The sequence below is a fragment of the Rhineura floridana genome, chromosome 17 (genome assembly GCF_030035675.1).
Source record: "Rhineura floridana isolate rRhiFlo1 chromosome 17, rRhiFlo1.hap2, whole genome shotgun sequence".
In the NCBI taxonomy this organism is placed as follows: domain Eukaryota; kingdom Metazoa; phylum Chordata; class Lepidosauria; order Squamata; family Rhineuridae; genus Rhineura; species Rhineura floridana.
Window position 1 is genome coordinate 19,621,099 of NC_084496.1, and position 21,339 is coordinate 19,642,437.

At 42.5% G+C, this 21,339-nt stretch overlaps 1 long non-coding RNA gene across 2 annotated transcripts; it reads right to left on the reverse strand.

The window, feature by feature from the left end:
- Window positions 1–746: 746 nt before the first annotated feature.
- On the reverse strand, window positions 747–18,482 carry LOC133371848 (uncharacterized). 2 transcript variants are annotated; one of them, XR_009759399.1, is made up of 4 exons: window positions 18,307–18,482; window positions 11,345–11,483; window positions 10,135–10,226; window positions 747–936 (listed from the first exon to the last, which is right to left on the reverse strand). It is a non-coding gene; the product is annotated as an uncharacterized LOC133371848 (long non-coding RNA). The 2 variants fall into 2 exon arrangements; XR_009759400.1 differs by lacking the exon at window positions 747–936 and adding an exon at window positions 1,170–3,324.
- Between the last annotated feature and the right edge of the window lie 2,857 nt (window positions 18,483–21,339).

Genomic DNA, 21,339 nt, shown 5'->3' on the forward strand with positions numbered 1-21,339 from the left:
TGGACAGGCACAGGAAGTGCACCAGGGGCACTAAAATCCAAACCACGGTGAGTATTGCCAGTTCCAGGTTTTGGAGAGCCCCAGGACAAGAGGCTGGCCCTGATTGTGTTGGTCTCTACCTTGCCTAAGGATGGGTGAATCTGTAAATTTCAGTTTTTCCCAGTGTCTCATTTTTCCAGTCGTTAGTTCAGTTCTCTGCATTTCCACATTAGTTTGATTTTTTTTTAAAGTGCTCATGAAACTTCATCAGCATTTTTGTGCAATTTTCTACTCACATGTTTGCAGGTAATTTTGCCTACTATACACATTTTTCCAAAGCAATTTCAATACGTTTGTTTGTTTTCACAAATATATTCATTTTTAGGCACATGTTACCACAGTATATGAATTTTGGTTCACCTGACTTGGTTGCAGGACTGCATTGCAAAGTGCAGAGAAGAGAGAAAGTTGAAGGGTAGCTGTGTTTCAGTTCACATATTGTTTCGGAAAGTGAATTTGGTAGGTTTACCTTTAAATGCAAGCTGAATTGCATTTCTCCCCAAACTTTCTCACAAACTGATGTGGAAATGTAGAGAACTGAACCTAAGACCAGAAAAATCAGAAACTGAGAGCTGAAATTGACAGCAACTAAACAGTTCTTAAAAGTTTTGGGATCTGCACCCAGCTCCTAATACTCTTGTTATAGTCAGTGCCCCTTGATGATAACTGAAAAGAAAAACACACAACTGTGTTGGGCTTATCTTTCTGCATATGTCAGGCATTCCAACATTTCCATGTATCATATCCACATACTGCTGCTACCAGCACCAAATCTCTCTTTGTTTATTCTTCAGGCCCAATGATCCTGCAATACTTCCTTTTATTATTTACATCAGCACAATCATCATTCCCATGGCAACCTGTTTTTGAAGCCTGCAGATTGGGGGTTGCAGTTTCCTAAACAAAAGGGAGAAAAACGGCAGCCTGGAACATACGCCATATTTTAGTTTTATTTATTTGCAAGCAGCAAATCTCAAATGAAAGAGAGATCAGCTGAGACAAATCATGTACACATGACAGCAGAATCAAGGCAATTAAAATAGCAACAACCTGACCCAGCATGCTGGTGGTTCTAAAAATACAAGCCCACCCAATTCAGTAGAAAGATGTGTTCATTTCATGGTACTCCCATTACCACTTCACGAAATTGCTTTTGTTGTGCCTTTAATTAGCAGTAAAGCAGGCAACTTCAATGGAGTGGAACATTGTTTACCAAAAGGCAGCTATTGATACCTGTACAGATTTGCATCTAAAGACTAAGGAGCCCTTTTCAGCAAGGAAGGGGAGCAGAAAGATCAGGACCTACTGCTAGATCTTTGCGTAATCTGAACACAATCAGTAAGGATTTCTGATTCCCAATTGTTTAACAATAGCAACAAAATAATGCCTCCCCTACATCTGCCCAATTATATTGTGCTCTGCCCCAATCTCCAAGCAGTGCAAGACTTCCAGGGGTCCCTGTACTTACCCAAGGTTTGGTTTCCTTGGAAAGGTCAGAGGAGACTATAGTGTCTTTATGCTATATGGTTTATTTACACACATTCACTACCTGAGCTTAAGATGGAAGGGTTCAAGGCATTAACAGTCCAGTACTGTAGAACTTGCTTTTCCATGAGGCTTGCAGGGATGCACCCCAAAGCCATGGCACAGAGAGTAGGTTTCTCTGTGTCTCCTTCGTTCCCCACTTCTCCAGACTAGACTACAACCATCCAGGAAGGGGGGAGCCTCCAGCCAGGTGATGTGGGAGGAGGGCCTCTCTCCTGAAAGAATCCTAAATGGCCCACATTGCCTCTCTGGCAGATTCTTACACTTGTTAATGTGGGGGTCTGACAGACCCATGAGCTGCTCTGTTAGATTAACAAAGGTGACTAGTCTGACCAGTGGAACAGGTTTCTTCCTTTGCAGGTTGCATCTCCTACAGGCACGCAACTATAAACTAAACAGGGTCTCACAGATATCATCCAAACCCACCCCCGCAATCCTATAACAATATTGTTGAAATGAAGAAGGGGGGGTTAACCAAGAGTGTATTTTTGTGCATGGAAGGGCTGCAAGCTCCATTCAGTTCTGGTACTCAGAACAAATTCTTGGGCTTGGAATCCTTTCCTTCTTATGTCTTAGGGTTCTAGCAAAAAAACAAAGTAAATTGCACAGACTTGAAATATGCCTACCCCTGTTTTATAGCAGCAGTCTGGGAGTCATTTTGCTATTGGTTCAGTCAATTGTGTTGCTATCACTCTGAAAGCTTTACAACCACCTGGGCTGGGCTGGGCGTGTGTGTGTGTGTGTGTGCATGTACGAGAGAGAGAGAGAGAGAGAGAGGCTTGTGTGGAATGAATCCATGCAATTTGCCTTTCCCACTCAGTTAAGAACATAGGAAGAGCCCTGCTGGATCAGGTCAATGGCCTATCTAGTCCAGGATCCTGTTCTCACAGTGGCCAATTGCATAGTGTGAGTTATATTAATAGGTTTTCTAACATTTATTAGTAATGTACTATTTTTTATGAAGCCCATCTGATCTTCTTTGATATACTTACTAATTAGATCATTTAATCTATTACTTGGTCTGGCTTCAGGCCTGGCCATGACTTTGGTCACCCTGGTTGGCCAGGAAAGAGATGGTGGGAATGCAACCCTGTTCATTCTCCTTGATCTCTCAGCGGCTTTCGATACTGTTGACCATGGTATTCTTCTGGAGCATCTCAGGGAGGTGGAGGTTGGGTCCACTGTGCTTCACTGGTTCTCCACATACCTCCATAGCCACTTCCAAAACATAGTTATGGGAGGCTATTGCTCAGCACCAAGGGAACTGTTCTGTAGTGCTCTACATGGTCCATCTTGTCCCCCATGCTATTTAACATCTATATGAAGCCATTGGGAGCTGTTATCAGGAGATCTGGGTGAGGTCCCATCAATGGGCAGATGAGATCCAGCTCTACCTCTCCATTCAGTTGAATTAGGAGAGGTGGTTGAGGTGTTGAACCAGTCCTTGGAGGTAGCAATAGGATGAATGCGGGCCAATAAACTGAGGCTGAATCCTGAAAAGACAGAGGTGTTCTGTGTCCAGAGTTCTTGGGTCTGGGAGGTAGGGAGACAACCTGTTCTGGATGAGGTTGCACTCCTCTGGATAGAGCAGGTCCAGATCTTGGGAATACTCCTGGATCCAACGTTGTCACTGGAGGCTCAGGTGACTTCAGTGGCTAGAGTGCCTTTCTCCAGCTCCAGTTGGTTTGCCAGCTTCAGCTCCTTTTGGACAGAGATGACTTGGCCACAGTGTTCCATGTCCTGTTAATTTCCAGATTGGATTATTGCAATGCACCCTACATGGGGCTGCCCTTGAAGACAACTCAGAAACTTCAGCTGGTCTAAAATGCAGCACCTAGGGTTTCCTTTAGAACTCATATAACACCTGTTTTAAAACAGCTGCAGTGGCTGCCAGTTCTTTTCTGGGGTCAATTCAAGGTGCTCACATTAGTATTTAAAGCCCTAAACAACTTGGGTCCCAAATATTTGAAAAACCACCTTCTTCCCTATAGACCCTCTCAGGTGTTGAGATCAGCAGAGGGGGCCCTTTTGGTAATTCTGCCACTCTCAGAGGCTTGGGGGTGGTCTGGGAGAAGGCATTCTCTGTGACAGCCCTGAACTGTGAAACTCCCTCCTAACAGAGGTGCATCTGGCAACTTCACTGTACGGTTTTCAGTGCACCTCTTTACCCTGGCTTTTGACACTGAAATGTATATTTTGTTGGAAGTGTGGCAAGAGCAACTCCTATTTTGTTCTCTTTGCATACCAAAGGGGACATAGAGGAAGTGTCCTCCAGCTGGCTAAAACGTCTATCTTTGCCTATGATCCTCTATCTGTCTTCCTTTCATTGTAAATCACAAAGTCCTGGTTTAGTAAGACTATTTGCCTATAAAATTCAGTCTGCCGCATTCTTATCTTTTTTTTATATAACTACCACCTTTGTTTCCTCCCATGTCTTTGGAAATAAATGTGTCTGCATAATATCATTCACAACTTTCAATAATGGCTGTTTAATTTGACAAAGAAATGTTTTATAATAGTCAGCGGTAAAGCCTTCAGGGTCAGGGGATTTATTATTCTTCAAGTGAATTATTGCTAGGGCTGTGCCCAGCCCTCCCTATCTACCTTGTGGCCCTGATCTATTGGCCCCAAGGAGGGTAAATCCACCCTGTCCCAAAGATGGGACCCCCCATTTTGCCCCAGATCCATCCCTGAAGTTGTTTAGGGGTGGGGCTAAGGGGACCTTTAATTAAAAAATATGGCTGGGGGAAGAAGGAGACATCATAGAATCATAGAGTTGGAAGGGGCCTTGTAGGCCATCGAGTCCAACCCCCTGCTCACAGCAGGAAATCCACAGCTAGAGCATCTCCCGCAGATAGCTGTCCAGCCTCTGCTTGAAGACATCCAGCGAAGGGGATCCCACCACCTCCCTAGGCAGTCGGTTCCATTGCCGAACTGCCCTTACTGTCAAGAAGTTCCTTCTAATGTCCAATCTGAATCTACGCTCCTGCAACTTAAAACCATTAGACCTAGTCCTACTCTCTGGGGCAGCAGAGAACAAATCTGTACCCTCCTCTATGTGACAGCCCTTCAGGTACTTAAAGAGTGCAATCATGTCACCCCTCAGCCTTCTCTTCACCAGACTGAACATGCCAAGTTCCTTCAACCTTTCCTCATAAGACTTGTTCTCCATACCGGCTATCATCCTCGTCGCCCTCTTCTGAACCCGCTCTAACTTGTCTATATCTTTCTTAAAATGAGGCGCCCAGAACTGAACGCAGTATTCCAGATGAGGCCTGACCAATGCAGAACATAGTGGGACTATTACTTCCCTTGACCTGGAAACTATAGCTCTGTTTATGCAGCCCAAAACCGTGTTTGCCTTTTTTGCCACAGCATCACACTGCTGGGTCATGTTCAACTTACGATCCACTACAATTCCAAGGTCCTTCTCACACGCACTACTGCTAAGCCAAGTATTTCCCATCCTGTACCCGTGGATTTTGTTTTTGTGGCCTAAATGCAGAATCCTGCATTTGTCTTTATTGAATGTCATCTTATTAATTTCAGCCCAATTTTCTAGTCTATCCAGGTCCCTTTGGATTTTATTCCTGTCTTCCATTGTGTTAGCTATCCCTCCCAGTTTCGTATCATCCGCAAACTTCATAAGGCTTCCCTCCACCCCATCATCTAAGTCATTGATAAAAATGTTGAAGAGTATCGGCCCCAGGACAGAACCCTGTGGCACTCCACTCGAGACCTCCTTCCAGTCCGAAGCAGAGCCACCGACGACCACTCTTTGAGTACGGTTTTCCAACCAGTTGTGAATCCACCTGACAGTATTTCCATGTAGTCCGCATTTGACTAGTTTGCTAATCAAAGGGTCGTGGGGGACTTTGTCAAATGCCTTGCTGAAATCTAGATAGATGACATCTACAGCATTTCCACCATCTACTAAGCTAGTGACCCGATCAAAATAAGAGATGAGATTAGTTTGACAGGATTTTTTCTTGACAAACCCATGCTGGCTCCTACTAATCACAGCATTGTCATCTAGATAGTTGCCAATGGACTCTTTTATTATCCGTTCTAATATCTTTCCCGGTATTGAAGTCAGACTGACCAGCCTGTAATTCCCCGGATCTTCTTTTTTACCCTTTTTAAAGAGCGGGACGACGTTTGCTCGTCTCCAATCCTCCGGCACCTCTCCCGTTCTCCAGGATTTCTCAGAGATGATGGCAAGAGGTTCTGAGAGTACATCCGCAAGTTCCTTCAATACTCTGGGATGCAGTTCATCAGGCCCTGGAGATTTGAACTCATTTAGGTTAACTAGGTATTTCCTGACTATCTCCTTATCAATCTCGAACTGCAGTCCCGACCCCTTACTGAGATTGCTACTGATGCAAGGTTGCACACTGTTCCCTTTTTGGGAGAAAACGGAGCAGTTCTGCTTTTTCCTCGTTATCTGTCAACATTTTGCCATCTTCATTGAGCAGCAGTCCCACCGTTTCCTTGGTCTTTCTCTTGCTTCGAACATATCGGAAAAAACCATTTTTGTTGTTCCTCGCTTCCCTCGCCAGCCTCAGCTCATTCTGGGTTTTAGCTTTCCTTACGCTATTCCTGCAAGCCCGAGCTGCTCGTCAGTACTCTTCCTTGGTGATGCGTCCTTCCTTCCATTCTTTATACATGCTCTTTTTTACTTTTACCTCCTCCACCAGTCTTCCGTGTAGCCACATTGGCTTTTTCCGATGTCTTCCATTTTTCTTCCTCTTTGGAATTGTTTGCGATTGCACTTTTTGTAATACGTTCTTCATGAACTCCCACGCTTCTTGGGCTCCTTTTTTCTTTATCTAGCCACGGGATCCTACCCATCATTTCCCTGAGCTTGCTAAAATCGGCTTTCCTGAAATCCAAGGTCCATGTTTGACTATATTCTTCTTTGGCTTTCCCCAGAATCCCGAATTCCAGCATTACGTGGTCACTTTCCCCCAAGGTACCGACCGCTTTAATTCCCGTGACCAATTCGTCCGTGTTAGTTAAGATCAGGTCCAGGATTGCCGATCCCCTTGTTCCTTCTTCTACTTTTTGAAAGAGGAAATTATCAGCAAGGCCCATCAGGAATTTGTTGGAGACTTTGTGCTTTGCAGAGTTTGTCTCCCAGCAGATATCCGGGTAGTTGAAGTCCCCCATCACTACTACTTCTTGCCTCCTTGAGATTTCAGAGATTTATTTGAGAAAGGCCTCGTCTACCACCTCTTCTTGGCCAGGGGGTCTGTAGTAGACACCTACTACCATGTCGGTTTTATTTGTTTCTCCATTTATTTTTACCCAAATGGTCTCTACCGGACCACTTTGTTCGCTCTCTTGGATTTCCATAGAGGTGTATTTGTCTTTGACGTATAACGCTACTCCCCCTCCTTTTCTGTTGCTTCTATTCTTTCTGTAGAGTTTATATCCTTGAATGGGAGTCATCCCACCAAGTTTCTGTTATCCCTATGAAGTCATATTTCCTTGATGCACTAAGACTTCAAGCTCCCCTTGCTTGTTTCCCAAGCTCCGCGCGTTGGTATATAGACAGCAGAAGTCTCTTTTGTCCCGATTGGATTCCTCCGTTAATATACCGTGAGCTTTGCCGTGCATCCCTTTCTCTCTCCCAGTGTCTCCTGTACCCTTCAAATCCTTGCGTTTACAACCCGCTGTCTTTGGATCGGTCTTTAAGCTATCATCTCCATCCCCCAGAGGCTTTAGTTTAAAGCCCTCTTGATGAGTTTTGCCATACTTCTGCCCAAGAGATTCTTCCCAGTCCTCGTGAGGTGCAGCCCATCTCTTGCCAACAGTCCCTCCTCCAAGAAGCTTAGACCATGGTCCCAGAATCCAAACCTCTCCCGTCGACACCATCTGCGTAACCAGTCGTTGACCTGCAGTATCTTCCTTTCCCTTTGTAGTCCTCTATCCTTCACGGGAAGAATTGATGAGAAGACCACCTGCGCCCCCAAATGCTTGACCTTCCTACCCAAAGCCTCATAGTCCGAGGTGATCTGTTCCAAGGTGTTTCTGGCCATGTCGTTCATGCCCACATGGATGAGGAGAAAGGGGTACCTATCTTGTTTCCCAATGAGCCTCGGCAGGTTGTCAGCGATGTCCCGGATGTGTGCCCCAGGGAGACAACAGACTTCCCGATTCATTTTGTCCGGCTGGCATACTGGTGCCTCTAACCCCTGAGCAATGAGTCTCCAACCACCAGCACCCTCCTCTTTTTGCCGCGAGCAGTGGTTGCATCAGCTTCCTTCTTCCGGGGTGTGGAGTCTTCCTTTGCAGTCAGTGTCTCTTGATGCAGGTGAGCTTGTTGAGGCTCTTCAGAGGTGCTGTCTGCCGAGAGACACTGAAAGCGATTTGTTAGTTGCATCAGTTCTGAATCTCTCCTGTTTTTCCTTGCCCTTACAGTGACAGTCCTCCATGGGGATTTGTTGCTGTTGCAGTCCTGTTCTTCCTTGTCACTTTCTTCCTGTACTTTGTGTTGTTCCCATAATTCCTCTTGTGTTCTATCGAGGAAGTCCTCATCTTCTCTGATAAGTCTCAGGGTGTCTATGCCTTGCTGCAGCCCCCTAACCTTTTCTTCTAGGAGCGCCACCAATCTGCACTTGCTGCAAGTGTAATCGCGTCTGGTTTCCGTTAAGAAGATGAACATAGCACACACGTTGCAGGTGACAACAACTGCTTGATCCCCCTCCATTTTATGTTTGTTGTTTCCTATTTCTGTTGTCAGTGGCAGTCTTGATGTTTCTCTCACGAGTGCCAGGAATTAGTTGAACGGATCATGTCTCCATCTCTCTCCCGCCCCACCTGAGAACAGGTGAGTGCAACCAGAGCAGGATAGAATCGTTTTACTTAGCAGCTGGCAAGCAGGACAATTCCATCCTGAGCATTGTTGGTTGCTGCTGCTTCACAAGCCCCCCGTGAACAAGCAGCAACCAGCACCATGCAGAATGAATCCTCCCATTTATCAGCTGATAAGCAAGAGGATTCCCTACTGTGGGGTGCTGCTTGTTTTCTAGAGGAATCTCAAGCAGAGGGTTTGGTGTGTGGGGCTTGGAGAGAGCTGGCCGGAAGAAGGAGAGATTGGGCGGGAAAGGCAGGCACCTATTTCTCCCATAAAGAGGTGCCTTTCCTGCCTCCTTCCTGCCCATGCTGATTCTTCTTCCTGCCCTGTGCCCTGCTCCCTGATTGGCCCAGATCACTCTGGGCCAACATACACAACCAGTAGCGATCCAGGGCTATCTCTACCCAACTTGGCTGAGGCCCAAATGCCTCTACAGAGGCATGATTTGGCTTGGGCCTTGGCCAAATACAGAGCACAGCCCTCATTATTAACTTACATAGCTCTTCTCATGTTACTGGTTTCTGAAGATAATAACTAGGAATTTGATTTTTTTTTACTGGTTGCTGGGTTGGTGTTTTTCCTGCCCCCAAACCCTGAAAAGGCCTCATGCTGTGCTGCACAATAGGGAAAAGTAAGAAATTAGGCCAAAGTTACAGCCTAGATGGCCAGCCAGCCAACTGAAGTGTGCGCAGCAGTGTTTCTGATCCTCCACGGCTGTTTTCATCCTTTGCCATCAAGTACTCAAGTGCTTTTAAAAGGTAAAGGTTAACTTGGGGTAGATTTTATTCAGATCACTTTCAGTTATCTCTGTACTTCACTCTTTGGCAGTAAGCATCCAATCTTGCTCTGCTCATCATAATAACTGCAGAATGAACATAAAATCCACCTGCTGGATCAGGCCAGTGGCCCATCTAGTCCAGCATTATGTTCACACAGTGGCCAACCAGATGCCTGTGGGAAGCCCCCAAGCAGGACCTGAGTGTAAAGAGCATTTTCCCTTATTTCGTACTGCAGGCAAACAAACATGCTTCTTTAATGCTGGCTGGGTAGAGTACACAACTGAAATGGAAAGGAAGCACAGAGGAAAGTCCAAGAGATAAAGTCAAACTGTAGCCCATTATACAAATTCTAATATTTTAACTCTTCAAGGGTTGTGTTACTATACAGGCTGTTTTTTTCAGGATCACTTAAGTAATTATAGGACAATTGTGATCGTGGAAAATCCACCTTCAGTCAGGATGAGCAGATGAGGCCTTTGTTGTGCACCCATTCTGATTTTTTTTAGACAGCCCTATTCTTAAATTGCTCCTGTTCTCAAAACAAGACATCATCGTCTGTCATGTCACAAATTAAAGAGACAATCCTCCCCAAAATAATCCTAGGGGGTGGGCAAAGCACAGCTCAGGAGGGCACAATGCACCCGTTCACTCCACCTACAGGATCACCCATCATCCCTAGCTATAGGCCAGGCTTGCTGGGGCTGATGGGAGTTGTAGTTCAGCAACATCTAGGTTTTGCTGGGCAAAAAGGTCCTGACTGTTCAGGGAGTGGAGCCTGCAGAGTATTTGAAGGCCAAAGGCTAGCATTCTGGGATAGGTTTGTTCAACAAAATACCCCCTACCAAGCCCAAGGCAATAACGTCTAATGAAGAAGTTAAAAAGTCACCTGACTGACAAAACATATCAACTCACCTTTCACCTCGAATGGAGACAACTAATATTGGGTTTTTTAAATCTTTTCTTTTGTTTTATTCTCTACTTAAATGTCTTTTTTATTTCTTTGCCTATAAATAATTTTAAAAAGAAAAAGAAGAGAAAAGGTCACTCCACAGCATACATGTAAAACATTATCATACCACTTTAAATAGTCATGGCTTTCCCCAAAGAATCTTGGGAACTGTAGTTCATTAAGGGTCCTGAGAGTTGTAAGGACACCAGTAACAAGCTATAGTACCCATTAAGGATGGGGGAGAAATTAGATTCAGTTCACATTTCAAGCTGAATCTATCAAATTCACATTTTCCAAAACCAATATGAGAATTGAAAAATACAGCCATTGTTTGAAATTTGCACTTGTCTGAATTTTGTGATGCAGTTCTACAACCAATGTTTATAAAGATGCATATATTAGAGCAGCCTTTCCCAACCGGTGTGCCTCCAGATGTTATTGGACCACAACTCCCATCAGCCTCAGCCATTGGCAATGCTGGCTGAGGTTGATGGGAGTTGTGGTCCAACAACATCTGGAGACACACTGGTTGGGAAAGGCTGTATTAGAGGAAAGTGTGCATAAAAAGGAAGATAGTGATAAAAGCATACAAAATGATATTAGGATAAATAGCTTGCAGAAATGTGTACATTAGTCAAAACTGCATATAAAAATGCATATTAGGAGAAATTCCTAATTTACACATTTTTGTAGGAATAGGAAATAAATTCAATTTTGATTGCATTTAAAGTTGAGTTTATCAAATTTGCACTTCCCAAAACAACGTGAGAATGGAAGACAGCCTTCCTTCAAACTTTGCAGTTATTTGAATTTTGTGATAAAGTTCTCCAACCAACCAATATTTACAAAAATGCATATATTGGGTAAAAGTGGATATAAAAATGAATATTTCACTCAAATAAAGCTATTAATATCATTTGCTAGTTGAAAGGTTTTTTGTATAAAAACATCTGCAGAGGCATCATGGATGAGTTCATTATTCTGACAAAATGAGATGACAGCCTTACAAAAGGAATCTTTGCACAGCTTGTAGCTTCCATCTTGACAACAAGCAAACATGAAAGTTTAAATTGTTTCATGGATTACATGATATAACATTGGTTTGGAGCACAACCACTTTACCCTTCAAAACATTTAACATTACAGAACAAATTGAAAATGCTGATTACTGACCTCCTAAGAAATGCCCACTTTTCTTCAGATGGATACTTTTAGGATGACCACTAATCCCACAAGATGGTTTGTATCAGCCATAGTCCTCTGAAAAAGCTGGAAGCTTCTTAAAATGTGCAGCTTAAATTACGGTTGTCAACTGTGATCAAGAAGAATACAAACTAAGTTTCCAACAGAATTCCTAGGAATTCTGCCAACTGCTGGCAAACTGATTTAAATCCATACATATCCTTTTTTTCCATAAAAGGATGCAATAAAGATAATACAATGTTTTTAAAGATACTATTAGCTTTCTCTTCCACCACCATGCTAGTTGAAGCTCCCATTAATCCATCGGCAAAGGTGTGTCTTATTAGTCCATACCTTTTAGAATCCCACATTGATTGAACTGATACTCCCACTTGAACTTCTCAAATGCTAAGATCATTCCTTTGAAGCCATTCTCTGGACATCCCACCATCTGAGGTTAGACCAGCCTCCCCCAAGCTCATGCCATCCAGATGTTTTGGACTACAACTCTCATCAGCCAACTGAGTCACAGATAGAGCAGAAGCTTAGTGGTAGAGCATCTGCTTTCACTGAGAAGGTCCCAAGTTCACTCTCCAGCATCTCCAGGTACAGCTGGGCATATCCCCAATCTGAAACCCTGGAGATCTGCTGCCAGTCGGTGTAGACAATACTAAGCTGGATGGACCAATGCTCTGACTTGGTATAAGGCAGCTTCCTATGTTTCTGGTTGGGGCTGATGGGAGTTGTAGTCCAAAACATCTGGAGGGTTGGGAAGATCTATCAATTTTGATCTCCCAGTGTCTCATTTTTCCATTCTGAAATTTATTTCTACACATTTCCGCAGCAATTTGTAATTTAAAAAAAATCATAATGGAAAGTCAACATTTCAGTGCTAATTTCTCCTGATAAACATTTTTGTATGCAATTTTGACTGTTGTACACATTTGTGGCAGCAATGTCTCCTTACAGTTTTGTATGCTAGCTTCACCAATGTATTCATTTTTATGCACACTTTCCCCTTATAAATGTATTTCTGGAAAAGTGTGAATTTTAAAGGATGGCCATGTTTTGGTTCTCATATTGTTTTGGAAAATGTGAATTTGACAGATTCAGCTTTAGATGCTAACTGAATCACATTTCCCTCCTGTCCTTAGATGAAGAATTGACTTTTTCACTTTTGATGCCCCATTTATGGAATGTTCTTTTTCGGGAAACTCACCAAGTGCTGAATCTTGTATCATTCTGACTCCAGATGAATATATATATTCATTTACCCAGGGGTTTTATAATAGGGGGATATGGAGCCATGAGGCCTAGCCCTGTTTACCAATGAGAACATGCCCATGAGATGGTATATTGCCCCGGGACTTCCAAATAACAGGGTGCTTGGGTGTGGATAAGATATGGTTTGAAATTTGTGGAGAAAGAGGTTCAGAAAGACCCTACATTTTTTAAAAAAAGGAATGAGTAGAGAGAAAATTATGTTGGAAAATATATTTTCTCTAAATGTAGATCAATTACTATTTTTTCAGAAAACACATTAATGGTTTTGGAAGACTGTCATGACAGCAAAATAATTTTGGATGGTATCCCAAAGCTAATAATAGATTCCTAACTTCCAGGACAGAGTATCTGCAACAGCAAGGGGAGAAACTAAAGAAATATGCTTCAAAGATTTGGTTCTGATGTGTGGTATGCATTTAATTCTATTCATAGAGTAGGGAGAAATCATGTATATGCCAGAACCAATTGTGATTTATCATCTGATTTGTACATTGCCTACTTAAAATAGTTGAAAATAAGGCACAAAACAGTTTGACCATGCTCCTTACACATCTAGGGATGGGTGAATCTGTTGATTTTGGTTTCCCATTTTTCCAGGCTTATGTCCAGTTCTCAGCATCAGTTTACCATTTTTAAAAAATTAACCCTCATGAGAATTAATCAGCATTTTAGTGCCATTTTCTCCTAATAGACACATTTTTGTAAGGATAGGGGATAAATTCAATTTGGATCACATTTAAAGCTGAGTTTATCAAATTTGTGCTTCCCAAAACAATATGAGAATGGAAACACAGCCATCCTCCGAAATTCTGAATTTTACAATGCAGTTCCCCAACCAAAATATGTTTACAAAAATGCATATATTAGGGGAAAATATACATAAAAATGAATATATAAATGAAAAATTACAAAAAGGAGAAATTGCTTGCAAAAATGTGCACATTAGTTAACACTGCATACAAAAATGTGTTTAGTAAAAGAAATTCACACTAAAATGCTGAAGAATTTGTGAGGATTTTTAAAAAATAATTGCTGCAGAAATGTGGGGAACTGAATTAAGAATGGAAAAATGAGAAATGGAGAGAAACAAAACCGATAGGGCTTTCCATCCCCCATCCCTAGTCACAGTTACATTGGACTCCACAAACATCAGTCCAAAGCCCTACTCATGGTGTTTAAATCCAATGCTGCTACAGAATAAACCAATGGACAAAATTTATACGGATATAGAGATATCTTGAAATCTACCAAGGAGCACTCTGGGGGTCTTTCTAAGAGGAGCTTCCATTAATATGGGTAGTAGGATAAAAAACTTAGGAAGATTAAACAATGCCAATTACTGAAAGATAAAGCAGCTTTGCAAAAGAGACAGAAAAGAACTGGCAGTAACAGAGCACTTAGCATCTTGAGTAGGAAAAGTACAGGGCTTGATTCTTGAGAGGTAACCCAAATTTCAGGGTCATTTGAGTATGTTAATCAAACCTATATGAATCCGACAATAAAAATTCCAAGCTTCTAGTAAATAAATTGAAATGTCTGTGCAAAAGTGAAATTATCTTTGAAAACCTCCTCTGGGAGGAAATTCTACCATGAACAGGAAATATTAGAACCATTTATCAATATTTTCAGTGCTGGCTGGTGCCCACTGGGACTGGTGCGGCAGAAGGCAGAGAGACCAACAGTAAGTGACGCCAAAACCAGTCACAGTCCGAGCCAACTAATTCTAGTTTGGGCCCCATTGTCCCACCTGCTGAGTCCTACAAGAGGCGACACTGAGACTAAGGAGGAGGAAGCCTAAAGGCAGTGACACCCCCAGAGCTTGTTGTAAATAAGAAGGCTAGCAGGTGGAGGGCTGGCTGAGAGCAGGATGAGATTGGCAGGAGAGTGGCCTGATGGGTGAGCCTTCACTGACATTTTGCAGGAGAGATTCAAGGGGATGCCAGAACTTTAGGCTTGAACAGTTACAGTGAATTTAAAGTGCACCGTCACCCTCCATCCCATTCATTTTTTCTCACTACACCACAGTGATTACAGCGCCCTTAGGTCCACTGTTATCTATGTCTCTTAAGCCAGAAGCTTTACCCATCCATGGCTAATTGCATGATGGATCTGGATTGGGTCAAGGTGCAGAAGAAAGAGGAAGAAACCCCCCCATTACGTGGCCCCAATCCAAAGCTGCCTTTAGAAAAAGAAAATGTCATTGGGTGCCCCAAACATCAACACATAAATCAGTGGTTCCCAAACTTTTCTTTTAGAAAATCGCTGAGAGTCTTGCTGGACCACTTAATAATTTTTTTGCCCATGGCAGCAATTGACATGGTATCTTTTTAATTGTTTCTTCTATGTCTTTTATTGCATTTCAATCTGCATTCCACAGAATTCAAAGTGTAATACAATAAAACGCAATATAACAAATAAAAGCAGCAATAAAAATATAAAAAATAAAATGAATATTTAATGTGAACGTGCTACGGACCACCTGAATAAAGCTCACAGACCACATGGACCACAGCTCAGGATCCCCTGACATATATAACAAAGGTCCAATGTAACATCATTTGCTTCATTTGTTGAGATTTTTTGCTGTTGCATGCATTCAGAATGGTGACTGAGAAAAACAGAGGCAATTCACTCTTCTGTTTCCCATGTGAAATTTCTGTTTCTGGAGGCACCAGAGACTAAACCATAGAACACAGTCAACACCAAAGGCATGCAATTCTAATTACATAAGGAGCAGACAGCTGCATGTTCTGATAAAACAGGCCTTTATGGGGATTTTCCCCCTCATCTGCTTTCACAATTTCTGTGTGCACAAAAGAACACAATTTCTTTTATTGGCAACAAGTTCAACAATAATTTGGAAAGTCACATTAGAGAAAAAAAACTGCCAAGAAGATAGTCTCAAGAGGAAAATAACTCAGTTTCCATAAGTGCTGGATACTGTGGTATAGTCCAGCTTTGGGTTGCCACCTTTTTAATGGCAATGCTCCTGTGCCTTTAACTGCAGCCAAAAAGGCAGTAATTTTCTAGGCAAAGCTTTTACTGACATGAGAAAAGGTTCACATCCTTAATTTCTGCATGTAAAGTTGCTGTTAAATGAGCAGGCACGGGAGAAGGCAACAATACTAACATGCAGTGGAAATACTGTATCTTGAGTAAAACAGGTGTGTGTACGCCTTATAATAATGCCATTTCAAATACTAGATCCACATCTGCACTCCACATTTAAAGCTCTATCATACTACTTAAAATCAGTCATGACTTGAGCAAAGAATCCTTTGAACTGTAGTTGGTTAAGGGGTGCTGTTAGGAGACCCCTCTTCCCTCACAGAGCTACAATTCCCAGAGTTCCCTGGGAAGAGGGATTAACTGTTGAACCGCTCTGGGAATTGTACCTCTGTGCTGGTAACAGGACTTGCCTAGATGATGCTCAGCCTACAATCGGGCAAAGTAGCGTCTGATGACAAGAGAGAAAAATCCAGTAAATGCATTAGTTGAGGTAAAAAAAACCTTGATGGACCAGAGGTCTTTACACAGGCCAATAAATGACTTTTGTGAGGTATATTGTTGGAAAGCATTTATAAACCACTCACAATGTTCAAGAACTCTAATTGGCATGCACAGCATCAAAACCATAATGTCAAGAAAACAGAAATAAAACACAAGACCAGGAAAACAGTAATATAAAAGCAGATAATTGTTAAAAACAGGAATTCAAAGAAAGAAAAACAGGGTCCGATCTCATAGCCTCTTCGGGCAGTCGCTGAGGTGGACAGACAATGTTGTTGGCAGCTGTACAGAGAGCTGAAAGAGACCCTGCTGAGAGAGTCGGGGGGAGAAATCTGTGAGGAATGCAGAGAAGCCATTTTGGCAGCTAAGCAGTATATAAATCTATATGATGATGATGATGATTTATGACATGATTTATGACTCCAGATGACAAGTCTCGGAGTTCTTGTAGGCCTAGAGAAAAATACCTCTGGGTGTGGAGAAGAGAAAATATTTTTGGACAGGTCCTGCTGCCTTTTATTATACAGCCATGAGAGTGGCTGTATACTATAGTCAGCAGGATTTTTCACATTCCACAATGTTAAATTGAAAATACCGCCATGCTATTGTGATACTTCCCATAAGCTCATTTCAAAACAAAACCTTACAAAACATATAGTCCTGAACTCAGAAATACTTGCTTAACAACCCTCTAAATTTTCATGGTGATACACAAAACAGTCAGAGAGAATCAGGAGTTCAAAGTGTAAAAAGAGAGAGAGAAAAACCAGACCTCTTTTGGACTTTTTTCTGTCAGAGTTCTCATAATCTGTTGAAATTAATTAAAAATCAGCTGTGTTCACAGAGTACCTGTAATTCTATTACTGACCTTGCCCCATACTTTGACCTTCATCTTCTGCAGTTGAAAAGTTTTAAAATACTTGGCTGATTTTTAATTAATTTAATAAATTTTACATTGAAGTCTATTATAATGTCAGGCATGCTCAGTAAGAACCAACTGTCAGGGTTCTAAAAGTCAGACTCACAACTGCTGGGCTTGGTTAATCAGGGGGCCACACCCACACCAGACCTTTATTTCACTTTAAGACAGTCATGGCTTCCCACAAAGAGTCCCGGGAAGTGTAGTTTGTGAATGGTGCTGAGAGGAGACTCCTATTCCCCTGACAAAGCTCTAGTGGCCAGAGGGGTTGAACAGTCAGCCACTCTGATTGAAGCTCTGTGAGGGGAATAGGGCCTCTCCTAGCAACTCTCAGCACCCTTCACTAACTACACTTCCCAGGATTCTTTGGGCCATGACTGTGTAAAGTGAAATAAAAATCTGGTGTGGATGCGGCCAGGGACAGCTTTGGTTCAAATTTGGGTGGGAGGCTACATGTGCCTGCTGTAAAATAAAAAGATGGGGGAAACCCTGAAAAAGAATGTTTTCCTTTTGGAAAGGAAAAGGGCTTCCCCTCTGCCCAGTGCCCACCCATTCAATCTCCTCCCCTCCGTCTTCCTCCCTCACCCTCCCCTCCCCACCCTCCTCTTTCTCTCCTCCCTGCCTCTCCACCAGGTCAGTTTCACCTATCCTAAGCATGATTGCAGAGAGCCACTTTGATGTAGTGGTTAGAATGTTGGACTATGACCTGGGAGACCAGGGTTCAAATCCCCACACAGCCATGAAGTTCACTGGGTGACCTTGGGCCAGTCACTACCTCTCAGCCTCAGCGGAAGGCAATGGTAAACCCCCTCTGAATACCGCTTACCATGAAAACCCTATTCATAGGATTGCCCATAAGTCGGTCCATTTCATTTTTTTTCAAACACCTGGTACTCAGAAGAATATGGGACCGGCAACAAAATGTTGCAGCTGTTCACCATTCCAGCTACTCAGTTCCACTCCCCTCCCTCTAGTTTTCCATTCTGCTCCCCCACCCAACACTCAATCAGCATTCAATAGGCAATGAGCATGTAAAACTAGTCTGCTTTGGGCTGTCTTTTTCCTTAAAATGTAGCATATTTCTGTGAGCATTAGGGTTCTCACACAACCAACAGTGCTCACAATCTGAACTTCAGAAACAAACTTCAGAAATAAAAGGTGTTACTGTCATACCCAGAGGATGCCCTCAAGGGCTACAGTCCCAGTTACAGAAGATGTAAGCCTTCACCAAGGTACTCACCAATAAGAACACAACTACAGATACTATACACTCCAAACAAACTAATGCCAAACACAGAGGATCAGTCCTGGTCTAAACATGATCAAGAGACAAAGTCAGGCAACTGACCAAGGTCACCATCACAGGGTGTTCAGGCAAGGTACAACACAGTAAGGCAAACAAACCAGCAACCTGTGTTCTTTCTAACAACTAGAAATCTCAAGAGGGAGACCTTATACACTCTGGCCACCTAAACCACACCCTAACCACAGCTGCTGACAGTGAAGAAATAGCAGGGATTGTTTACTCGTGAGTAGGGAGAAATTCAATCCAATTGCAGTTAAAGCCGGATCTATCCATACCATAATCATTTTATTTGTTTAGCAATATCCCATTACAAACATAGATCATTCAAAGCTGAGACACAAATTTAGCTCTTAAATTCCTAGCTGCCTGGGCAAATAAGGAAACACGCAATGAGATATATATTTCTTTGTCCAATAACAAAAAACACACAAACTCACTTGGTGAAACAAAATTTTTCCTACAACTAAATTCAGACAGATATTTCTCACAAGGATCTTTATATAAAGGACACTGGGTAACATAATGAATGACATCCTCTATAGCTGTTTTACAAAACACAAAAAACTGGTGTACTAGGGGAAGTTTGTTAGAAAGGCAGAGAAAGGCAGAGGGCATGACATTAAACCCTAACTCAGTAAAAGCAATTTGGATCTATCAAATTTGCACTTTCCAAAACAATATCAGAACCGAAACACAGTCATCCTTCAAAATTCACACTTATTCAACTTTGGTGATGCACAAAAATGAATATATTAGTAAAAATAGCATACAAGAATGGATTTTATTAAGAGAAATTGCTTGCAAAAATGTTTACATTAGTCAAAATTGCATTTAAAATCGGTTTATTAGGGGAAATTCATACTAAAATGCTGAATAATTTTCATGATGATTTTACTTTTTAAAAAATATTGCACATTGTTGCAGAAATATGAACTGAATTTAAGATTGGAAAAATGAGAAACTAAGAGAACCTAAATTGACATATCCTTCCATCCCTGCTCATGAGTAGTCCAATGATTCTAGGTCCTTAGATGCATACTGTGCTGTCGCTCTTCAGCCTGGACCTGACACTTTTGGCACTGGTGCTCCCAAGGACTAGGGGGAGGCTGTACCACCTCCTCTGACAGTTCCAGGGGATCTTCCTCAGGTATCAGTCCAGAGGGCCCCTCAAGGAAATCCTCAGCATTAGGTTCAGAGGGACCTGCCTGCTCCTCAGTGTCCTTGACCTGTGGGGTGTTTGGTTCATCCTCCAAGGACTCTGTGCCTGACACCAGGTCAGGGCTAGGCATGACAGTTATCTCTAAATCTACTGTTGACAGTATAATGTGTGTTTTTATGGATGGAAGCTACCTTTGGGGCCTTGAGAATTGGATGGTACCTTGGAAGTCAGCTAGTCCAATCCCTGCTCAATGCAGGATCTACAACGCAGGATGCAACTGCTGGATGGATGTCCAGCCTCTGCTTCAATATCTCCAGTGATGGAGAGTCCACCATCTCCCAAGGCAGCACATGCCACTGTCAAACAGCCCATTGCCAACAGAAAGTTTCTCTGAATGTTTAGTTGAAATCTGGTTCCTTGCAGTTTCCTCCCACTGGGTCTCAGCTTGGCATCTCCTGCTACTGGGCTAAGTTTAAGATGTCGATAGTAACATATAAGGCCCTATACAGCTCAGGACCAGGTTACATGAGAGACCGCCTTATCCCTTATATACCCAGTAGGTCACTGTGGTCTGCCCGAAAGCTTAGAAGATCTTAGAAGCTTGCTCCATAGTAACTTGGAGCAAGACTTTCAGCGTGGCTGTCCCTGTTCTGTGGGAAACCATTCCTGTCGCAATACTACAGGCATCCACCACCTGTACTTTCCAGAAACAAGTGAAGAAATTCCCAGCTGGATGAATGGGTCGCTGTCTATTTTGTATTGTTTTGGTTTAGATATATGTGCTGTTTTTGTGTTTTTAATTATCTTGTGCTGTTTTTATTGTACATAGTCTTGAGTTGTTTGGGTACATAGAAACATAGGAAGCTGCCTTATACTGAATTAGACCACTGGCCTATCTAGCTCAGTATTACCTACACTGATTGGCAGAAGCTCTCCAGGGTTTTAGGCAGGGAGTCTCTCCCAGCCCTACCTTGAGATGCCGGGGATTGAACCTGGAACCTTATAGTATGCAAGGCACATGCTCTACTGCTGAGCTGTGGCTCTTCTCCAAGGTGATTAAAGTGATTAATAAATTAATAATCATAATAATATAATATAAAAAGGTCAGTTCTTCAGATATTTGAAAAGGGGGGAAGAAAATAAGAGGAGGATGACTTAGGTTGATTACAGGGATATATCTTAATGGGGCACCTTGGAGGAGATGTCTCTAAGGTGGGACTTGCTCTGGATTAATTAGCGTATCAGGGTTTTTTAAGCATGGTTCAAAACCAAAATACAATTTCACACTGGTTACGCCAATACTGTGGAATGTTGCTGCTAAATTAAGTGAGCTCCACGTTGTACCTTTTGCAGTATCTGCTCTGAGTGCTAAGCAGATATTGTGTGAATGTCAATGTAAGCCCAGCAAAAGCTGAGCACCATGTTTAAATAGATTGTTCTGTGAAAGGCAAACAAATACTTGAGGAAACAGAAATCTGAGGCAGCCTCCAAGCCCTGACAAAGGTTAGGAAAGGTTCACAAGTGCAAAATGCTCCTATGAGGTATGAAATTACACCAAAAGGTTTTCTTTCAAGTCGTAGCTCTGAAAACAGACAGTAGTTCCAGTGGCTGTGACACTGCAACAAGATATGGCAAGTCTGTCTGTTTCTTACTCACTCACTCTCTTTCTTTCCTCTTCAGATTTACTGTTCTACAAGCGGCTGATAATTGCAATCCTCTGGAGGCAGCTTCATGATTTACTTTTTCCTAGCACTGAAAGTAGTGGGAAGTAATGTGCAACCAATGAGTTGGTTAAGAACATTAACAAT